Source organism: Cyrtonyx montezumae, unplaced genomic scaffold (assembly GCF_038088225.1).
Source record: "Cyrtonyx montezumae isolate F1298 unplaced genomic scaffold, pur_monq_1.0 scaffold_2, whole genome shotgun sequence".
Classification (NCBI taxonomy): domain Eukaryota; kingdom Metazoa; phylum Chordata; class Aves; order Galliformes; family Odontophoridae; genus Cyrtonyx; species Cyrtonyx montezumae.
The window spans coordinates 36,571,311-36,592,619 of record NW_027071936.1 but is presented as its reverse complement, the minus strand read 5'-3'; positions in this window follow the sequence as shown (position 1 = coordinate 36,592,619).

Genomic DNA, 21,309 nt, shown 5'->3' with positions numbered 1-21,309 from the left:
ATAGTAATAAAGAAAGATGCTTGGTGTCCCTCTTGTTCTGAAAGAAGTGTGAGCAAAACTTCTCATTTAAACCATATCATGTTTGTCTATGGCTCCATTGGTTTCATGCAACTGTAGTGTAACATGCTGGTGTAGTACCCACAGGGACCATGAGTTCTTCTTTCACCACTTGGAGAATCCGTAAAATTGAAGATTATCATCTGAAGCTCATAATTAGATCCCAGCAAGTTTATGGTAAGTTTTCATTTGTGATTTTAATTTCACAATTTTCATAAACCAGTAGAAGCTAAATATTTAGTTTTGTGCACATTTAAATGGTTCTCTTATGAATGTTGCTACTTCTTTGTCTAGAAAAATTATGGATGATTTCAAACTATGTTTTCAAACTGGTCAGCAAGTTATTCTCAGGCTTTGTGTGCAAATCAGCTGAAGTCAAATGGTAGAATGATGGAGATATTATTATTATATTTTTTGCATATTTATTTATTCATATTTTACCTCGGATACTTTTGAAATTATTAAACATTCTGGGTTTGTAGCTAACTTAGTATTAATCTCAAGTCATTCTGCCATCCCTTGACTTTTAAAAATGAAATGAATGTGTGTTCTATTAAGCTACAAAAGAAGGATTTTAAAACAGTGAGGGAAAAATCTTGAGAAGCCCAGAGCGAGAAAACTATTAGGCAATTCCGGAGAGCAGGGCAGAAAATAAGTTTGTTTTGTTTAATAAATCCTGATTTTGTTGCTCTTGACTTTTCAATTCTCTATAGCCAGATTTTCATCATAAGTGAATGAGAAATGTTTTATCCTCATTCATAATGGATATAGGCAGTGCAATGGTTCCCAGTTATGTGAAAGCATGACAAATTTCATTTTTAAGTCCTTATTTTCAGTTACTTGCAACTTTCCAGACTTCTATCTCTTTGAGTATTTTTTTTCCATCCTGGGTGTCTATTTCAGGATGGAAATATTTCAGAAAAATTCTATGAAAAAAGTAAAAAACATTCAGAATGGGATTAGGAGAGCATTTGCCTTGCTAATATATATTGTGGTTTAGTCTTACTGGAAGTAATTTTATCTCATGTTATTTCAAGGTGATGCCTACACTGCTCAGTTAGCCTTCAGGACACACTCGGTGTTATTGCTTCACACCCTGATAACTTGCTATCTTTATCTCAGTGCTTGTGAAAAGGAAAGATGTTAGTGGTATTAGAAGCCTCCCTCAGAGCCCCAGGAATGCATCCAAAACACAATCTGCACAGATGATAGCCTAAGTTAGCTCATGTTCCTCTGATCTTTTATGGATACTACTGCTTAATGCCAGTTTTGAGGTGGACAAGGAACAGCCAACTTTGTGAAGACCATTCATCACAGGATTAACTTTCAGGCACTCCTCAATACTGGAATGGGTTAGATTCAGACAAGTGAAAAGCCCTAGCTCCTTCTAGTCAGCTTTAGGGGTCTATAACATCCTCCAATTTCAAAGCTTTGAATCTTGAATTTTGATAAAAACTGATGCAATGATCATATTAAAAGATGCAAAAACCCTTTTGTATTGGAACCCTGGCCACTATCGCTTCTTCCTATTCAAGCCTTGATGTTACAACCAATACATCTTCTTCTGCCTACTCTCTTTTTGAAAGGGAGAGTTCAGATCCTTTAACATAGCAGGAGCTAAACCAAAGCCTTTTGAGCTCTGTAGATCAGGACCCTGAAGACTGGTATCTTCTTTTCTTCCAGGTGAGAAGTTAAACTTTGAGGTAAGCGTCTGATTCCCAGATCCTTGGTTTTGCTTGCACCAACTGCCACATGCCACTGTTACCTTTCCAAACCTTAAAATAACTATATCCTTACCTCTATTGTGGCCTTTAGTCTGACCCACTCCTGCTATGGGATTCTGTCTACCAGCCATTTTGCAGCTCATGTAGCAGTAATGGCCTTCATCCAAACCAGTTTGGAAAAAAACTCGAAAAAACAGGCCAATAGCTCTGTAGTTTCATGACTCAGCAATTTCCATGCACCTCTGGGCTTTTTATTGATTAAAGCCTACAAGTTTCATGTGCCGTATTCAGCCTAGAGAATATTGTGCGCATTTTAATGGACGTGATTGTTGTTAATATTGATTACACAGAATAGTACATTTCAGTGTGCTGTAATAAAATGATAGAATGCGCAGTTGATATTTCATTGAACTATCAACAGTAGTTACAGTGGAAGAGTTTTGAAAGTGTGTTATATATGACTTTATATTTTTCATCACCCAGGAAAGAAATAGTGAATAAATTATTACTGTTCTGGTTATCAGGGATGCTGCTTAAAGAATGTAACCTCACATAATCTTGTTGCAGTGCACTGAATTATTTAGACTAAAATTTTAACCATCATTTTTGTGTTTGTTTCTTGTCTGATAAAGAGCACTGGGCCCATTTCTGTGCTGACTTTGCCCAGTGTGTGTGGCTGTAAATAGTGAGAATTAGGCAGAAGCACAGATTTTAAATGGCTCTTGAAATGTAACCTTTTAAAAAAGAGATCAATAAACTAAACACAGCCAGATGCTGAACATCTCACTGGAGTTTGAAAATACTAATAATTATAGGAGGCTCAAAGATCCCTACAGTATTTGTATGAAATAATAATAGAGTTCAGATTTATTTCCGCTGACCTTAGTGTTGCTCATTAAAGGTCTTAGCAGAGACATAGCTACAGTCACATTCAAGTGAGGTGTTTGGAATTAAAATATAGATAAAAGGAAAAAGGTTAATCCAGGTCAAGGGAACAGACCAAAACTGGGATTGCATAAGATTATAGTATCTTTCCTTGTTTCTCCGATGGTCAACATCATTCAGTTTTAAGTAACACTATTCCCTGCAAAATCTGCTAAATGAGAGCCTAAACATAGTATTAACTGTCCATTCTTTGGATTTGGCAGTATCCTTAATCGCTATACAATGATTTTTGATCTCTAAGAGAATTTTACTTGCCTGAACCCAGAAATGTGTTGAATATCAGCTTCAGAGGACTTACTTATGTAATAACAGTCCCTACTGCTTGTTCTATGCTTTAATCCTAACAGTTCTTTTCTCCTTTGTCAAACTTAATAATGCTTGTCAACCAAAGGGAGTGAGTATATCAAAACGCATTTTCGTAACAGCAAGTAATTTGTGACCCCAGAACTGAACCACTACCAACTGCTTCAGGCAGTTGGAACTGGATCTAATCTGCCTTGTGGCTGGATGTAATAATAAACCAGAACTAGAGAGTTTGTCCAGCCAGTGGCTCTCTTCTTCTTCATCCCACATAACATTCCCACAAAATGAGAACTCAGAGCTCTGTGGCTGAGGATGCTGAGTTAAAGAGTGGTAGTAGTAATCAGAAGTGCTTTGTTCGCTCACTTCACAGTTCATTGGGTGGCATCAGGCAAAATGAGTCTTTGAACACTCCTCCTCCACTTGAAGAAAATAAAAGAGAAGAGACTGGAGGAGAGATGGAGAGAAAGGCATAAGAATGCTTACTTATATTCTGTTAATTCTTACTATGTTTTTTCATCTCTGGAAGAGATTCCCAAAGAAGAACTATTCTTACAAATAACACTAGCATTGAATCAGTAGATTTGGAATCAAGCTGACTGAGAACTGCATTTCATGCTGCTTCAGACAGATTAAATCCTAATTCAAGTGAACGTTGCTTTAGCACATTTAGCTTAGACTCAGATATGACTCCTATACCTCTCTCACTTTATTATATGTGGAGAGTGATTCCTGAGCACCGTAACTCACTCAATATTTTGAGTGCTGGCAACTAATCTTTCTTGGTTAAAACAGCCTTTTGTTTTGAGTCTGTTCCCCATAATTTCCAATTCAAATCCTAACGCAGTGAAACCTTTTGTGTAGAGATGAATTCACCCTCTGTTTATATGTGTAATGCTAAGCAGACCCATATCTAAGATTTTAGAAATGCTTTACATAACAGAAGTACTGAAGCTCTACACCAGGAGGCTTCCACAAGCAAAACACAGGTATGTTTGCCTCAGTGTATATTTAAGGATGAAGGAAGCATTAAAAGCATTCAAATGTATCAGTGTAATGTCTTCTGATCTACAATAACACAAAGCATGCAGTGTGAATTTTGGTTTAACAGTCTTTTCAGTTACAAGTTTCAAGCAAACCTGTCGTATATAAGTGTTATGCCAATACACTGTATGCCACCCAGCTTGCTATGAGCAAGGGAGGTAAGAGTGGATAGGTTTTTTAAACAGTTAGACCAAACAAATGACACATTTTAAAGTCTTAGGAAGGAATGTGTGCTAGAGTGCACTAATACTGGCAAACAACAGAAGAGAAATGGATACAGCCAAAAGTTGGCAGATCTTCCCTTGGAATGTATAGAGGAAAAAAAAAAAAAAGCTGGGGATAAAAAACTAGATGTTATTCTTTCCACATGTGTTTATAGAAAAGGATAGATTTCATGTTTCACCTTTTTCCAGTTTAATGTGCTTTTTTCTTTCTCCTGGATTGTTTTTTTGCTATTTCTTTCACCACCCATTGTTCTATTACAGGTCATTCAGCCTTGTGTTTACATGGCTTTGTAACCTACCAGTATGCCTCTGTTTCCCATCTGCTAAATAAAAGGGTCATATTTAGTCCACTACTAAGTATTCATATTCATCCTCTATGCTATGCACAGATAACAAGCATCTACAGTCTGCTTCTTTAGAAAAATGAAGGCCAAATAAATTCCTGGAAGGACAAGAAGCATCTTCAATGAGAATGGCTTGTGGATTTTGAAACAAGAATGAAAAAGGGGGGTTACTTATAATGCAAATGGTCTGGAAGAAGGAAAGAAGGATTTGTCATTGAAGGCAATGGTTCATCAGAACTAGACCTCCTGATGACAAATCTAAGCCATCTCTCAAATTTTTTTATAGACTTCTCTTTCTATCATTTTCATATAGGAAGCTACCTCTTCTGTAGCCATCCCTTTTTGTTCTCATGAGTATGTTTTGGTATGTTTCTGTCTATATTTTGCATGCTATTAATTTAAGGATTTAAAATAAGAGATGATGATGATGATGTACCAATGACCAATAGATATATTACAGAAATACCAGAAGTCTCACTCCTGCCCCAGCCTGTAGATAAATGTTTCCTGTGCCCCATCTGTGGGTCCAATGCAGAGGAACTGGGCAGGGCCATGATTGAGCAACTCTGCAGCCTAAATGCACACTAGATGGTACTTTACACGTGTGCCCACTGCTGCACTCAAGCTAAAAATGACGTAGATCAAATATTGATACTCTTTCATAGGTTACCTATCTGAATGGTAATTACCATGTATCATTTTACTGAGAAACCATATAGCACCACTGAACCACACATTTATGTAGGAAGACCATTTGCTTTCACCAACAAGGCTGAGAAGCAGCATCAATTGACAGTTTCTCAAGCAGGATCTTTCGATATCCCCAGAAATGTAAAACTTAGTTTACCACTTGGATCAGTTAATTGCTTTAGTATTTCAGATGTTAGATGAAAGTGACACTCTGAGCTGTAGAACACATTGTCTTTAAAAGGTAAATATAATGGTGGGTGCTGTATAGAGAAGTGAGGATAAGTTTGCAGCAGCATCTCTGTCTTTCCAGACGTATAAAAAATAAGCACTGCAAAAAATGGAGAGGCCTGGGAGATGCATACAAGACTTCCAGTTACAGTGTCAGTTCTGCTGTGTTTCCTGCCTCTCTCCAAACATTCTGTGAACATTTTTCTTGCAGAACTGGAGGGCTTAGCCAAGCTTCAGAGAGTCATGGGAATGTACAGCATCTTAGCTGCAAGGAGCCTCTTAAAGTTCCCTTTGACTATCTGCAGAATGCCGCCGGATCCTGTGCTTTTGCTGAACTCTTGAATTGTTCTAGGGCTTTAAGAGTTTGCATTCATCAAAAATATCTCCCTGTATTTTCAAACTCCCATTTTTTTCCCAACAGGAGTAGCTTTTTTTGTTGTTTTTGTTTGTTTATTTGTTTGGTTTTTTAATCAAATTTCTGGCTGAGGGTGTGCCTCAGCACCAGGGGCAGAATAAAAAATCAAACAGCTGCAAAACAACGACAGCAAAACACAGATTGAAACAAATGATTGAATGCTAGATTTACAGTAGAACCCTCACAAAATCCCCACAAGAGAAATCTATTTATTTACTAACAAAATGGATCTCCTGAAAATTACCAAATGGGACATTCAAAACTGTCTGTTCGACAGGAATTGAAACCTCATTTTTATGTGAATTACGTTCATTTATTTTCTCTCTCCCTCTGGATTTTTGCTGCACTTCTGAACAAAATAATTTAAAACAGATTTACACTAGAAAATTATTTTCGTGCTCAATCATACTGTATTCTACCAACAAAATCTCTATTGAGGAGTTAGAGGAAGGAAGTATAAATTCATTTGAATAGAACCTCCAAAAAATTGAAACTGATTTTCAGATAGAACCTGGATTTTGATGTCAACATTCCATCTCGAGCAAATGTACTTTACAGCACCAATACCATTCTGTGGGCTATTAGAAATGATGTTTTGTCTCTTTGTCTTGCCTTATTACCACTGTTCAAGTTGCTCCAGCAGGAAGCCCCAAAAAGTGGGATTGGCCCCGGAGTGTCTCCTAACTTCAAACCCGTATGTCTGTTGAGCCCAGTTAAGGGCAGTGATGTTTTGTGTTTCTGAAGGCTGCAGAGTCTGCTTATGTGTGAGTTGCAGAACTTCAGTGCGGTGGGTTTAGGAAAGGATGGAGTTCCAGCTTGAACTGTGAATTTCCTGACTTCTGATCAAAACCAGATGCTTGGTACTGTTATAACATGGAGTTTTGTGAGCGAATACAGCAATACCTTATTTCATAAGTATGTGTTTTACAAAAAAAAAAAAAAATCTAATGGGAATTGTGAAGTAGTACCTGACAATATCAATATTTAAATGTCCCAGTGTTAGCATATTAAAACAATAGCAATTCTTTGTTCATGACACTGCTGAGGTGCAAATCCATATGCTGATGCCCTCAGAAAAATGTGTCAGATGGAAGAGAGCAACACAGTCTCTCAGGACAATATTTCAGGGTCAAATGCCGTCTCATATGAAATATCTTTACAGATCGATTTCTTAGAGCTATGAAAAGGAAATGTAAACATTTTTGCAAAAAGCTGTCTGTGTGTATGGCTGTGAAATACATATCGCTTCTGTCCATTTATGGCAGAAAGAGGTGCTATGATGTGTCATATAGACAGTTCTACATTATGCACTAGTTGTGGCCTCAGTGTCTCAATGGGATTTCAAGGAAAATCTTGTCCAACTCAGCTGCCCAGTCAGTGCCAGAGCTCCCCCATAAAGCAGCTCTGCTTTGGCTCCCTCTCTCCTCTCCCCAGCTGCCTATTTTAAGGAAAAAAAAAAAAAAGATAATGTATTTGAACTCTCAATCTTTCTGTCTCAGCTAATTAAAGACTGTCCCACAGGTACAAAAATATGGGAAGGGGAGAGCTGGCCCAAACCATCCTACACTGCTTTTCACTGGGAATCAGCCTCAGAACAGAACACCACTATGAAGTGTCTTCATTTCAGAGTTACGGTAGTCAACATTTTGCAAATTTTCCCCTGTAAAGCTCGATTCCTAAATAGGGCATTATGCTTTTGTTGTGTTTTACAGCTGATATGTATGGGGTGGATGGTGCTGGAACAGATTGTAATGCCTACAACCTGTCTCCTGATTTCTGTGCCAGGAGATCCATATTTCCACAGGGAGTGCAGACAAAGGCATTATATGGATGAAAGATTGGATCATCCTGGGCAAGGTCTATCACTGTAACCTTCTGATCTATGGGAAAAAAAAACGTCCTTTTGCATTAGATCTATTTGGTGTTTGTGAAGACATATGGAGTGAGAATACTGGAAACCACACACCCACATTTATCTGCAGGTTGGGGATTACCTTCCTGACAGGTGAGAAAGAAGTTGTCTCAAATCTCATTCAAATGTTTCCTTTGTTTCTGTAAATCTTGGAAGAGAGACAAATTATAGCAAATACGTAATTTTGACATGAAAAACAGTCCAAAAGAGCCTGAAATGAAACCACAAATTCCCTTCAGTTAGGCATGAAGATTAAGGGTGGCAAATCATATGATATAATATGTTCTTGGATGTTGAAATTCTAAAGATTGGTCTTTCTCCCTTTCTTATTTTTAGTTGGAAAAAAAGATTACACATTTCCCCCCATAGCTCTGTCAGCCTCCAAAGGAGTATTGAATCTCTCCTCCAAGTGGGATATAGCAACAGTTTAGAGACAGTTTTTAAGTATACACTGGTGTCAGCTTGTTAAGGGTCTTGTTGCCAGGTGTTAGGTCACAGGTGAAGGTAAGAGCAGGACCTAAAGGAGCATATCCTCATGTGCTATTAATCTCTGACATTCACTGTAACAGAGAAGGTGACTTCTTGCACCAACGCAGTCCAGCATATTTCTCTCCTGATACCAGGTATTCTGTGTAACTGCTCTTTGAGGATGGACAATGTAGTAAATGTTTTAGCTGCTCTGCACAAGGTAATGAAAAAAATATTAGAGAATTGCAGAGTACTGGGAACTGGAAGTGACCTCTAGAGATTGAGTCCAACTCCCCTGCTAAAGTGAGTTCCCTACTTACGATGTTGTTGCAGCTAGGAAGTAGCATATTGGTTTAGCATATTGTTCACTTGTCCTCTGATGCTGGCAGACAACTGTGGGGAAAAATACATATCTCTGAGATAGCTACAAAAACTACCAAACAAAATGATCATTTGCATCATCTCATTAGTCCTTTTGTATGTTCTAGTGTTAATATGTATGTGTGTGAGCTGTCCATGTACTTTTTTACTGCTCTCAACACATACAAGTTGCTGTTATTTCACTGTCCTCTCCTTCCCCCGTGAAGATCCTGTCCCTTTATGCTGTAGCATTCAAATTAGAGAGCAGAATTTTGTCTTCTGTCTTGCTGTGGATTTATCCAAGTCAGATGTTGGTGCAAAAGGCATCAGTGACAGTCTTTCTATTCACAGCAGTGGAAGCAGAGCAACTTGGTGTTGCTGTGTTTTCTACTTCTCTGGTATGGTGTGCTGCGGAAAAATTAAAGGAAACCAACCCTTAAGTCCCCGTGTAAGCACAATAGGATGTTAGGTTAAACAGTCTACAAGGACTGGCTGAAAGCTCTGCATTATCAGACATGTTACTTGTTGAATGTGTTGGAAATGGTATGAGGAGGAGTTTGCAAAATGCATCAGTAGCTCTTTGAGCTCTGTGCAGGCCTCAGGAGGGAGGGAGGGAGCCTCTCCTCTTTTATTATCTGATGAGCATCAGTCCCTTTGGTCAGACTGCTAGGCGCCTTCTGGAGCTTAACCTCAGATTAACATCTGCTTCGTTTCAGTGTCTGTCTGATAGCGATATCAATAAACATCATCATCTTACAGTAAAAACTGATAATTAAATCTGTGCCTCCTGAGTCATTATCTTTTATGCCTAGGGGAATAGTTGCAGATACCAAAGATTTAATAGATAAGAATATTTTACTTTTCACTGAATAACGAGTATGAAGATCTTGTAAGCACAGTCGGGGATTAGGCACCTATAATGTGTGCCTATAGGCCACTGAAGTGCACAGCGAGGCAGGCTGAGTGTCCTGGCATTGGTCAGGACCTGCTGTCAGTGGGTACATCTTGTTGGCTCAGACAAACTGAGATGTGTGGCACTAGAATGGACCACTGTCCTAATTTCTATCTCTGTGAGGTTATGAGGTGACTGAAAAAGAGTGGTATGTAGGGTAAATATGTCAGTAAGAAGTTACATTTTATATGCTCCTGTAACTAAGAGCTCTTGCACAGTTTTATAGGTAAACCTAGTGTCAAGCTTTGGTTGAACAGAACCACAATTGGAGTATAAAAATGCTTTATTAGTGACTCCCTCCAGACTGTTCAGTGGTGTCTGGTAAACAGTCTCTCAAGCTGATGAGCATATACACCCACACCTGACAAGGAGCAAGAAACTTCCTGAAGCAAAGCACTAGCATAAAATGCTTTGAGGCCCTCTCTAGTGTTACATGGGAGGCCCTGCTAGCAACCATGCCTTCCTTGACCAGCAGCTCACCTCCAAGCTGGTAGAAAATACAGTCCTGTCTTCTGCATGGTAGCACTCCAGTGCTGTGCTGTAGTCAGTGCTCCTGCTGACTGCTATTTCTTGCTCCCAACCTGCTCCAGTGGTCCACACAGTTTGAATGTAGACCACCAAAGCTTAGGAAAGCTTATGTTTGTATTTAAATTAATGCACCATCAGCACTTTCTTGGGTGATGCTACAGGCTTGAGTGGAGGGCTTTGGGTTGAGAGGACAGAATGAAGAGAAAAGACAAAAATCCTGTAGTTAACTTTCACCTTTTAAGAAGTCAGCCTATGCATTTGTACCTCCAGAAGAAGTCACTGTGATGAAATGTAATAGAAGTTCTGCATAAGATTAAAGGAGAAATAGGTTAAATGTGACAATGACCTGATACCTCACAGAAGATGGATCTAGGGACTCTTTTTTAACGATTTAGAGATCTAAGACAAGTTTTTCCTACTTTAGCTAATCTCTACCACTAAAACATGGGAGTATATCATTGATTAATAAGTATTAGATCATGAAAACCTGATCCCATTAAAATCAGAGGTAACTGGACTCTTGATCATGTTACCATTTCAGTAGTTTAAATATTTTCTATCTTTGTAAAAGAATAGTATGTAGCTCTGTGGGCATATTCAGTGCAGAGAGTCAACCAGAGATCCGTAATGTGTATCAAGAGTTTGTGTAATGCTTCAGAATGAGACCCAGCTGGAAGCGAAATGGGGTGTGAAGAAAGATAATAAGGCACATTAGTCAAAGTCTTCACTGACAGGAAAAAACTCATTTGCCAAGGCTTAGGCTAAAAGTTTTTTCTTCACTTTTCCCATGTGGACAGTCCCAGAGGTTGATCTACTTGCATTAAACCACTTACATCCCAAACTTGTCTGTTTGTAAGGAGAAGGGAGAAAGCCTTGCTCTTTCCCTTTCCCCAGAGGAGAAGAGGTGACACTTGAGCTTTGTTTGGCTTAACCTGTTTATAATTTTATTTTGCATTAGGAGAAGAAACTTTGTTTTTAGAGAGCACAGTCCTGTCAAAAATGTCATGGGGGTACTGGTGGATGGCAGCTGGACATGAGCCAGCAATGTGCGCTCGCAGCCCAGAAAGCCAACTGTATCCTGGGCTGCACCAACAGAAGCATGGTCAGCAGGGTAGGGAGGTGATCCTGCCCCTCTACTCTGCTCTCTGCTCTACTCACCCAGAGTACTGCATCCAGACATGGAGTCCTCAGTACAGGATAGACATGGATCTGTTGGAATGCATCCAGAAGAGAGACACAAAAACGATCCAAGGGATGGAACACCACTCCTGCATGGATAGGCTGAGAGAGCTGGGGCTGTTCAGCCTGGAGAAGAGAAGGCTCCAGGGGGACCTGAGAGTGACCTTTCATTATGTAAAGGGGAAGAATAAGAAAGAAGGGGGCCGAGTCTTTAACAGAGTCTGCTGTGACAGAGGAAATGGCTTCAAATTAAACAAAGGGAGATGTAACTTGGACATAAGGAAGTTTTTTACAGTGAAGGTGGTGATGCACTGACATAAACTGCTCAGAGAGATGGGATGCCCCATTCCTGGAGACACCCAAGGTCAGTTTGGAGAGGCTCTGAGCACCTGATAGATCTGAAGGTGCTCCTGTTCATTACAGGGGATTTGAACCAGATCACCTTTGTAGGTCTCTTCCTTCTCAAAAGAATCTATGATTCTGTAAGTAAGAGTGGCAAAGCTTTTGTGAGACTGTATGTGGTCTCAGAACTCTAGATTATGAAGCACACTTTGCTATTGACCCCATGGCATCCAACTTGCATGGGCATTCTGAATCTCTTGGAGGCAACTAGGGGCTTGTCCACTGTAGTTCTTTGAGGGCATAGGGCTCTTTTGGCTCTTGGGAACTTGCTCACCTATAATGGGATAAGTGGCTAGGGGGAATTCTACATGAATCACAATTCCATTCCATCCTACTTGCTTATTCTGAATGTTTGGACAAGGCTTTGTTCTTCCTCTCATGGCACATCTCATATACTCGTGATGTTGTATTGTTATCTTTTCCCTGCTCCAGGGCCTGGTGGGCCAGATGATCATGTTCAGCTAGTCCTGCAAACTGCTCTCTGTCTTTGCCTGACACATAAGGCCACTGCTGCTTTTCAGCCTGCACAGGGACAGCTTCAGTTCATTGTCTGTCTTTGGAATAACTTGCTGGGGAAAGTGGTCTTTGGCTTGACTGAATACTGTGGAGTTTTCCTCTGACTGGCAGGCCTGGAGACAGCTGGGCAGTGCCAGGTTGTGGCATTCATCTCCTGGCACAGGGTCTTGGGCTGTGCAGCAGGCATAGAGCTGGCTGGTGAGACGGGGCAGGTGAAACCTGAGCAGCCTGGATTGATTGGGTAATTTGTGCATGTTTCTTTGGAAACCTAAACAGTCATAAAATACCAGTCAATGTTACAAGGCATCTAACAGAGCTTTTAATTTACTAGTGCTGTTTTCTTCTGTGTGCATTGGTAAAGAGATTCTGGCAAAAGGAACTGTAGTTACTAACATTCAGAGAGTAAAATGTTGGGTTACCTGTCCAGTGCTGTCCTGGAAAAATTGTATCTGATAATGTACCTGATTAAAGAGAGATTAAACTTAATGGAACAGGGCTCACTTTAATGGAGCAGAGCCAGCTCACAGTCTTTGCTCTCTGAACCTTTTTGAAATTTCTGAAAGTACATAGATCCCCCCAGAATGTATTTCCAGCTGTTTCTTAAAGGAATGGTAGCTCAGTGTGCAATATTATTGGCCTATATTTACATTTATAGAGAATACACTTCCATATGAACTCTTAAGTGCCTTACTGATGTTCATGAATTCTGACTGGGGAGGAACATTATTTGTATTTATGAATAGGGCACCTGAGGCAGAGAGCGAGCGAGTTATTTTGGTGCAATAATGCATTAGGTCAGCTGCATAGCCCTAGCAGTTCGCAGCCAGGAGTCCTCACCTGGCGCCAGTGCCTTTCTCCTTGAGGCCTCACAAAGTGCCTCAGCCTCAGCACAGTGGGCCCCACAGGCCTCCTGGCTGGTGTGCCAGGAGTGAAAAGACCCAAAATGAGGAGCACTTTCAAATATCTTGCTTCTGCTGATTTCAAGGTGCATTTTCATTGTTTTCAGTGGTTCCTGATTGGGTTGCAGCCTCCACAGATGTAGTGGACCCCAGCTTCCAAGTCTCCTGCATGCCTTGGCCAAGCCAGCTGCCGTCTCCCAGTGAGATGAGCACACATTGGTACCGCTGGCACCTTGATTTCTGAGCAGCAGAAACCTAAGAGCACAGGAGAGAGGAACTGTGGCAGCCTCAGCCAGGGACCAACACAGAGCATCAGAACAGCACCACACAATCCGGAGAACATGCACATAGTCAGCAGCTTGCTGAAGGAGAGTGCAGTCTCCAAGCCTTTGACTTTGTTGTCTCCTTTCTTGAGGCATATCTGCGGGGGCTGAAAGATGTGTCTGATGTTGGAGATGTGGCAGGATCAGGGACAGGGAGTGACTGTTTATCAAGGGAGTGGTACAAGTCATTTTCCAGCAGGGGAGTTCAGAGATCTGGGGCAATAGAAGGGAAGAAATTTGGTAATCACTGTTACCTCTTTCCAGGTTCTGCCCCTGGTGAATTCCTAGAATCAGAATCATTTGATTTGGAAGGGACCCTTAGAAGTCATCTGATCCAACTTCCCTGCAATGAAAAGGGACACCTACAGCTCTATCAGGTTCTCAGAGCCTTTCCAAACTGACCTTGAATGTCTCCAGGAATGGGGTATCCCATCTCTCTGGGCAATTTGTGCTAGTGCATCACCACCCTCACTGTAAAAAGCTTCTTCCTTATAACCCAGCTAAATCTCCCCTCTATAAACTGAAGCTGTTTCCCATTGTCCTGTCACAGCAGACTCTGCTAAAGACTCGGTCCCCTTCTTTCTTATACTTCCCTTTTAGATAATGAAAGGTCACTCTCAGGTCCCCCTGGAGCTTATTTTTCCAATATGGAGAGGAGGGTTTTACAGGGTAGTGTATCAGAGGTCTTACTAAGGTCCAGATAGATGACATCAGTGGCTCTTCCCATGCCCAGTAGCGCAGTTACACAATTATAAAAAGATACAAGGCTGATCAGGCAGGATCAGCCCTTGGTGAAGCTGCTCTGATTATCCTATAACACCCTCTCTCTTCCTTGTTCCTTAGCATAGCTTCCAGGAGGATCTGCTCCATGATCTTCCCAGGCACAGAGGTAACATTAACAGGTCTATAGTTCCCGGGTCATCCTTTATACCCTTCTTAAAAATTGAAGCAATCTTGATTTTGTTTCCAGTTACTGAGGACTTCACCTGTTCACTGTGATTCTTCAAACATCATTAAGAGTGGCTTGGCAACTATATCAGCCAGTTCACTCAGGACTTGAGATTGCATCTGATTGAGACCCATAGACTTATGGATGTTAGTCTCACAGACTTATAAGCTTTTGAAATTACCACTCCAATTTTTGCATCTGGAATATAACTTGAGTTGCATGCCAAGACTGCTTGGAGGCAACAGATGATGACCTCCCAGGTGAGTTTCCTGTTGAATTTATGCTACAAACTGTTTTCTCTCTTTTTTCCCTTTCATTTTTTCCCAAGTGATAAATATCCTTGTTATTGACACCTATCAAATCGAAATGCATAAATTCACATTGCAAAAACTGGGTGTGAACATCTGTGAAGCTGTAAAATAAGGCACTATTAAAAACCCCAGCCTGTACTGCTGCCAGACAGCGCCATTAAACAAAGAACTATGAACTAATTAATCTAACTTAAAAACAGTGTTTCTCCCAAAGCTCTTATTAAACATTTTGGAAAGTGCTAGGAGAATTTGGCAATTTGATGTATCTTTGAGAAGATGCATAGCAACAGCTTTGACATGCTTAGGAATTTGTGCAGAATTTTTCCTTTTTTGGGGGGAGGAGGGAGGACAGAGGGCAGGAGGTACCTACAGAAATTTTTGGTGCTACTTTCAACCAAAATTCCCTGCATACCTCTGGATCTTGGAAGGATGTGAAGGCTAAATGAGGATCTGCACAGGTTCTTCATCTTATCCAGTAGTAGCTATATTCCCCAAACTATCAACTGTCAAGGAATTTCATTAAATGTACATAAGAGGAATAGAAATTAAAACCATTGTTTTAAGGTGACAGGTAGGAAGGTGAAGAGAGAAAGAGCTCATTTGATTCTATGATTCTGTGATTTCCATACTATAATGTGTGATAGGAGAAAAAAAAAAAAAGAAACAAGGATCTGGGAGGTTTGGTTTAGAAATACCTCTTTTTCTTACAGAAAGATCTGATGATTGTTATTCAAAAATGTTCATCACAGACTTCTTTTAACCTTATAGACTGATAGAAAATTAGTTGTGTAAAGTGAAAACAATTAATGCACATTATATAAAATGGACTAGCCACAAGCTATGCAAACCTATATTTGAAAACACTGTCAAGAAATGTCAGAAGATACTGGGAGTGTCTAAAAACTGCAAGAATAGGGTGACTGCAGGTAGATCTGGGCTGTGTGCTGCACTGCCAAGCAGTGGCCGAGGTCTCCGAGCCACAGCCTGGATCCTCTGCCCATGAGCAGCTGGGGGAGAGCCACCACTCTGGTAAAGCTTACAGTCACTGTTCAGCTTGCCAAGGCATTTGGTGTCTCTTAGGACTTCAGTGTGTTTATCTTGTTGTGAAACCAGGTCATTGGACTCTAAACTCTGTAGGAGGAAAGTTAGGTGGGTTTTATTTGTAGGAGGATTTCATGCTGGGGTTTGAGACAATAATCTTAAGTGCTAATATCTCCTTTCATGTTATTGATTAAACCCTTTAAAGGTGAGTCTTTATGTAGGTATATATCAGCTGTTGCTCATTCTTCAGTTCAAAAGCAAGTAGTATTTAAATGTAGAAGAGCAATGAGCATATGTCATGGGGGAGTATCACCTCAGCTAAGTGCAAATGCAAGTCCTGCAGAGTGCTAGCACAGGCTGCTGGTTTCTTCGAGTGTTAGTTTTACCTAGTACTATGTATTAACAGAAGTCCAGAAACTGTTCAGCCATAGCCAATACATCAAAAGATATATTGAAGCATAATGCTGATAGGTGTTCAGAAATGACTTTTTATATGGTCTGATAGTGGTATGATGAGGAGGAATGGCTTTAAACTAAAAGAGGGGAGATTTAGGTTACATATTAGGAGGAAATTCTTTACTTGGAGGACAGTGAGTCCCTGGCACTGGCTGCTCAGAGTGATCGTGGCTGCCCCATCCCTGGAGGTGTCCAAGGCCAGGCTGGGCAGGGCCCTGGTTAGCCTGAGCTGGTGGGGGGCAACCAGCCCACAGCAAGGAGTTTGAACTGGGTGATCTTTAAGGTCCCTTTCAACCTAAGCCATTCTATGCTTTTATGATATGATATATGCACTAATATACAGGGAAACAATGGCTCCAATCAGCATATAACAGTAAACACAGATGTGTTTATTCACCATGCTCAAAGAACATATATATTCAGTAGTAACATATGACTGGGCAGCTTGGTTAATCTTTTTGGCTGGATTTATGAGACTGTTAACAACTCTTCCTATCATCTCTGAAGCAGGCTGGTAAAGATGCTGTTATTAAATCATATGGATTTTGACCTTAGCACTATCAATGAGAGGCTTTGTTGCTGGCTGAGGGCGTAGAGCTGTGCACTTGAAAGCGGGTGTTGTAAAAATGTGTATGCTCTATATTAACAGTTGAAGGAATTTTGGCAGCTAGTTCTGTGTTTGGTTTTGACTGTTCTCTGGTAACAAATTTCATAGGGACAAATATTTGAAAGGAGTTTAATTCAGACTGTGATGCAAAAGTATTCAGTGCAACAGAGGCATGAATTTTGCTGCACAATGATTTTTGCTCTCCCAACCAGGGGCTGGAACTTGTCCCAAGCATGATCCATCACAGCCAAGCCACAGTCAGTTTGGGAACAAAGTATTTGCTTACAAGCTGACTCGGTAGATAATTATACATCCATTTATTAAAATAATTGGTAGATTAAACGGTTGTGTAGTTTGCAGAATGGCACTTGCGACTACAATTTAGAGAATATAATAGTTCTTTCTGGAATCATAGAACTAGCAATACTTTTGAGGAAATTATGATTGGTCTCCAGTGTCCTGCAAATGAAAAGAGACGGGGCACATCCATCCCTGGATGTAGTTTGTTGAGAGTGGGTTGTTCCAGCTCCAGCTAGGGATGAAAGACTGAATCTAAAGTGGTTGAAAATTACAGAGCTGTAACTGCAAGTTTTAAAATTCAAGTAGGAAGAAGCTCAGAAAAAGAAGAAAAGCCATTTCCACATGGCTGAATTGAGATAACAACCCAGGACAAGATCCCTTTGACACAGCCTCGGTCTGAGCAAGTAATTGCTTGGAGGGAATGAAAGAGCCGAATTTACAGGGTGCATAGGAAGAAGGAGAAGACAAAAGGATAAAGTTGGCAGCAGTTTTGAGCAAATGCTTTGGAGGTCAAGGAGTTGAGCTATGGTGGAAGCTTCAGGCAAGCTCTCTGCTGCATGATGTTATATTCCAATTTCCAGGAATGTAAAGAAGGAAGTCAGGAAAGGGCGTGTTAGATGACATTGCTAATCAAGGCTTGTGAAGTTTTATTTTGTCAGAGTTAGTGGCTTTTAAAAGCACAATTCAAGGAAGGTTTTCCTGTCCTGTTTGTTTTCCATCTGGATCCTGAGGTCAGACTGGTAGGTAGAGATGGCTTCTGCAACAGAGAAGCAAGAAAGAATACCTGTTCTTGCCCATGTGGAACACACACTCTAGAAAATAAGTCAGAGTTCACAGTAATACACTTATTTACAATATGTCTGTCAAAGGAAAAGTACATTATATAACTTCATTGCTTTCCAGAAGAAGGGAAATTTGTTGAGTGGCTGTTCACTGCAGTGAACCAGTTTGAACAGCTGTGCAGGCTGTTCCTCCTCTCACAGAAACCTTCCTTTTGGGTGGGAGTACTTCCTTCGTCTCTTTCTGAGTCTCTAATTTCATTAGCTCTACCCGCAAAACTGCCCCACCTCTTCTACCCTGGAAGCCTCCACAAAATTACACCTTCCTTCTCAGTCATGTGTTTCAGCTGCTTTTTATTCTCACCTTTCAAAAGGTTTGGGATTCTCACTTCTCCAAACCATCCCTTTGCTTTCTGGGGATGTTTTCCCTCCTGTCATAGTGGGATGCTGTCACATCACTCCAGCAAGCCATATTTAGAAGAGATTTATTGCAAACTAACTGTATCCCCCATGTTTTTTGTTTGTTTTTGAGGACTTGCTGTTGTGTTTAGTCTCTGTTGAGTCAGAGTGAATGGCTGCATTAGTGCCTCTCAAACACATGCTTGTGTAGAACATCATTTTCAGTACAGTAAAAAACACAGCATAGTGTAGATAACCCATTTGGATAGCGTTGAAACAAGAGACCTCTGCTCCGAGCCATCAGGAAGAATGTCTCAGGCTGAATGGAGACTTTGTTACAGACAGGCTACCCACCAAACTCATGCTTTTGGACCACAGTTAAGCGACAGACAGAAGAACAAACCGGCAGTGCAGCAGCAGGTGGTTTGCTGTCAAATCAGGTCCTCTGACACCTTCTGCTCACCTGTGCCTTGAGGCAGCCCTGATGGGCTCAGCTCAGCGGGTCAGAGGATCGTTTCCCCCGCTCGCCCACCGCTCGGAGGCAGAGGAGGGCTGGCGTCCAGCAGAGGGGGCTTTGGCACAGGGAAGGAGACACGGCGGCGGCTGCCGGCGTCGGGGAGCGAGTCTGCCCGGGATCCATTTCGAGCGCTTCGTAAGTAAACGCGGTGATGGGTTTCTTGGATCAAATGTACGATGCGGGAGGCATTTTGCGGTTTCTCGAGGCAGTTGACACACAGTTGTTATGTCTGAAAACAAAGCCTTTCCTCTTTGCTTCTCCGCTTTCCCAATCAGCAGATGTTTCTGTAAGATACGGTCTTGGTGGAAATAATAATCTAAAGCCTCAAAAAGGTGTTTGGATTGAATTTGTGTGACACCTGGATCTGGCCCTCTGTAACAAAGAATAAGCTGCGCCTATTACTCTGAAATATCTTGTTTGATTTTTGGAGTTAGTGTTCTACATGTGGAAAATGAAAGCTCTGTGAAATGGAATTTGGTCATTTGTGCAAACAGGACCCCAGTGATGAGGGGCAGCTTACAGCTGTGCTTTGCCTCCTCAGACTGCTTTTTGCAGCTGGCCTTGCTGTGCAGGCATTTTCCTCTCAGGCTTCACTTATATGTCCCCAGAACATGCACCAGATCTGCAAATACTGAAGCCTGGGCTCTAGAACAGTTCTGGCCCTCTCTCTTCTCAGGCAGCCTCCATGCAGAGCCATGAGTGGGCTTTTCCCCACTGCAACTGGGCTGTAGCCCATGGGTATGCGAGTTGTAAACCAAGGTGTTCTGTTGCATGCGGAGTTAAAGCAAAAAATATCTGTCTTCAGATATTCCCAGCATGATCCAAGTTTAGATGAAGAATGAGAAACAACAACTCAATTAAGATGGGTTTTGCTGCAGGGAGACCCTGGTTACTGAGATACAGGCAGGATTCCCACTGGCTTTGTGTGCCCCTGCACAATGTGTGTTTTAAGCTGCTGCCTGCAAGCTCTTCAGTCTGTATATAAACAGCACGTGCATCCGTAAGCATTCTGGGCAGATGCAAACACATCTCCACATCTTAATTGTCCTATTTATTTATTTATTTACTTGTTTATTTATTGGTACTTGATGCTGCTTGGGGTATTTGTTTCATGCTCTAAGTGGAACTTTTTTTAATTGGAGCTGGTTTATGACTTGCCTATTTCTTCATACTGCTTCATCAGATATTGTCAAATAACATTCAGCAAGGGGCAGTTATTATTAAACAAGTAAGTGTGCAGGAAAATTAATTCCAGTAAGGAAATGGGGGGTTAGGAAGGAGAAAGATGTAAGAGAGACTCAGCACCTTGCAGAGGGCACTCTAAGAATGGCTGCCATGGAAGGGCTGGTAGGAAAGAGAAACCTGCATTTCATGAGGATTTTCCCCTGCAACTCACATTCAGAGACACTGGTTCCTTCCTAAACACTTCTGTGCATTGTGCTTATTATTGCTTCAGCAAAGATTTCAACCAGAAAATGCAAAACCTGGTGGAAAGCTTTTCTTGTTTGTCTTCTCAAAATCAGATGTTTAACTAGGAGGAGGGAGAATGGCCTCAAGCTGTGGCAAAGGAGGTTCAGGTTGCATATTAAAAACCACTCTAAAAGAGGTGATCAGGCGTTGGCATGGGCTGCCCAGGGTGGTGTTGTGGTCACTGTCCCTGGAGATGTGTTCACGAACAATAGGGATGTGGCAGTGAGAGACATGGGTTAGTGAATGTGGTGGTAGGTGGATAGGGGTCTTTTCCAACCTTGGAGATTCCATGATTCTATGAATCTGTCTTAGGACAGAATACATTAATGTTTGCTGTTGAAACTTCATAGAAATTCTGTTGCCATCCGTGGCTCAAGGTGACTCTTGGAGAAACAGTGGTTGCTTCTCAGATTTACTGCTTCTCTATCATAATTTTCCATTAATTTCATACATAGACTGATTATGCTTTTAAAATTTTTCTGCCAGTAGCTGCATGAAGGCTTCTTTCGATTGTTTTCCACAAGTTAAGTATACTTTCCCAGCCATATCTGATCCACTGGAATAAAACCTGTTCAGCCATTTTTAGAAAATGAAATGTTGTACTGTTATTACCAAGCATACAACTTGGTAATCATGAGCTTTGTTTTTCTCAGAAAATGCTTTATCTGGCTCTAGTATGCTTAGAAAACCCATTAAGGGTCATAATAACAGTCATAGGAAGGAGCACCGGACTGAGAGACAATCCAATAGATTACCTAGCTCTTTCTGCTCTGAAATGAAGGACAACTATCTTCATAACAATACCACATTCTCCTGTAATATTGTATCCTCCTAAGAAATACTCCATTCTTCAGTACTTCCAGTGGTAGAAATGCCACACCACAGCCTTGCCATACAGTCCGCTGCAGCACTCCTCTCCTCCTGCTTCTACCATTTGCTTATGCATGTGCTATAAATCCTCCATGGATGC